A 2789-nucleotide genomic window follows, 5' to 3' on the forward strand; every position below is an offset into this window, starting at 1 on the left:
TTGGACTCGCGAGGAAATCACTCCTGGCCGTACTTGAATATCTCCTCCTCGTGGCGGCCGGAGCCGGCACTTACTCGTCTCCGATCGGTCAAAGGCCCAGGCCGTAGCCAGCTCCGGGTCTGCAAGGATGTGCGGTGTTGTGCATGTCCCGCCGACGCCGCTCCTTGTCGGCGTACTCCTTCGTTGTAATGGCGCTCCAGGCGGAGGAGCTGGTGTCGCCGCTGCCAAGGTAGTGACGAATGCGCCTTCCTGGCGATCGCATGGAGCAGTCCGCCACCAGCAGGGGGTGACGGCAGTGAGCACATCTCCCCCTTTCAGGTGTCGGGGCGTCGGCGTCCGCATTGTAGCGGCCATGCCCGAGAGGTCGCGTTGGTCAATGCCGCCCTCCCGTCCGGTCACATTGCGCAGTATCAATGCCAGTCGGTGTGTGCTCTCGACCGGCATGATGCGGCGCGGAAAGCAACACGTCCGTTGGATAGAAAGCGCGCAAGAAACGGGAGATTGTTTTTGGGTGGGCCTGTTTAAGGGTTTGTGTTGGAGATGTCTTAAGGGCACATAGAGTGTATGCTTTTTGTTGTCTCTAAGCCCTCCTTTTCCTCTTAGAGACAAGCTCTATACATTCCATGAGCTGCCTCTAATAAAAAAATTGGCCAGTGTCGTCTCTAAGCTTAGAGGCTGCCTTCAACATTTTAACAATCCATCCGGTCCCATCTGTCAACCTTAGGAAGCCATAAAAAGTACAAGAGAGAGATTGGCTTGTTGGGAAAATTTGGTGCTAATAATATCATTTTCAGTTTCTGCTAGGGCCAGCTGGTTAGAATTTATATACATTATGGCTTTTCATTTGGTAAGAGGCAAATCATGTGAGGCTACTTTAGAGGTAAGGTTGCCTCTATACATCTATGATGTTTTTTTTGTAACACAATGCAGACACAAGTGCTTATATACACGCGCATACACTCACTTCTATGAACGCACACATGCACACCATATCCCTATAAGCATCTCCGAAAGACTGAGCCGACATATCATCTTGAAATTTACGAAGTCACCGTAGGCACCTCGTCGTCGACGAGAACATATCTTCCCACTGAATGTGCATCGCTGCAAATCCTGAAATAAATCTAGAAATAAATGCGAGCACCAGAATTTAAACCCTGGTGAACTGGGAATACCGATAATGCTGTAACGTGTTGGCTTTCGTGACCCCATTTAACCATTCTTGCACGGGGCACCGTATGTGATATGGTATTGTTCATCCTGATTTTTTCTAACGGAGCTGGTATTTTTAATCTGGGAGGACGCGTATTGGCGGTCCGGTCCAGTGCAAGCTGTATGACGCACAGCTGGAGTTCAAGGTCGGATCTCCATGTAGTTCATCGACGTACATACACGTACGCATGCCCGATCAGATGATGCTCCGGATCGGCCGTATAGCTGGCGCTGGACCTGTCGGCGTCAGACTCATGCTGTGGACGTGGACGCACATGAACGCCTGATTTTGACCGTGTCAACACTCAACAACATAAGTGCAGTATCATGCATTGATGCATGGAAGCCGCAGGTACTTATTAATGGCCGGCGATCAGATCAGATCAGACGCTCCTTTTTTTTTGAATGTTGGCAAAGCTTGCTAAATTCATTGATCAGAAGAGAGTAACAAGGTACACAGGGATCCAAGTGTCCGAGAAACAGGACAGTCAGCGCAAGAAGAAGGGAAAATAAGGAGAAAGAAGAGAGCAGCTAGCGTGGGTGGAGGCTCAGCCCGGATCAAAGGGTATCCCAGCACCTGCCAAATTCCACAACCTGAGGCCAACTCCACCGCGTGACCCTATCCTGTTCGGCCCCGTTCGTTTTGGGGTAAAAGGAACAAAAAAGGCGGCCCAGCGCATGGGAGCAAACGGATTTTTGTCCGCTTTGTGTCCGCTTTCGACCCATTCCTGACCCAAACTTGCGCCGCTTTTGGGGTGAAACGGACACCACGTGGACACGCGGGTCGTCTGCGCGTGTCCTCCCCTGGCTCGCCCGTCGATGGCACAAGACGGGCCTTTTTTTATCCACCCCCTCCCTCCCTCCGGCCGCACCCCCTCCACTCTTCCCCACTCTTCCCGTCGCTGCCGCCGCCGCTACCATTGCAGCCGTGCAGTTCGGACGCGAACTCGCCCAACCCCTTCCCCTCGGCGCCGGGCTCGGACGCGACCAGGGCCACCTGGTTTGCGCACCCGCCGGCCGGTTTTGGGGCGGATCCGGTCGGTCTTGAGCTCGGCCGGCTGTGGGACGCCGGGTGAAAGGATCGATATGGTTGACTAGAGGGGGGGGGGGTGAATAGGCAACTAACAATTTTTAGCTTTTCTTTAGCAATTTAAACTTTGCATCAAAGTAGGTTGTCTAGATATGCAACTAGATGAGCAACCTATATGATGCAACACGAATAGGAACACAAGCAAGCAAGATATATGAAACAAATAAGCTACACAAGTAAAGGCACGAGATAACCAAGAGTGGAGACGGTGGAGACGAGGATGTGTTGCCGAAATTCCTTCCCTTTGAGAGGAAGTACGTCTCCGTTGGAGCGGTGTGGAGGCACAATGCTCCCCAAGAAGCCACTAGGGCCACCGTAATCTCCTCACGCCCTCACACAATGCGAGATGCCGTGATTCCACTATTGGTGCCCTTGGAGGCGGCGACCGAACCTTTACAAACGAGGTTGGGGCAATCTCCACAACTCAATTGGAGGCTCCCAACGACACCATGAAGCTTCACCGCAATGGACTATGGCTTCGCGGCGA

This window comes from Triticum aestivum, chromosome 5A (assembly GCF_018294505.1).
Source record: "Triticum aestivum cultivar Chinese Spring chromosome 5A, IWGSC CS RefSeq v2.1, whole genome shotgun sequence".
Lineage (NCBI taxonomy): Eukaryota > Viridiplantae > Streptophyta > Magnoliopsida > Poales > Poaceae > Triticum > Triticum aestivum.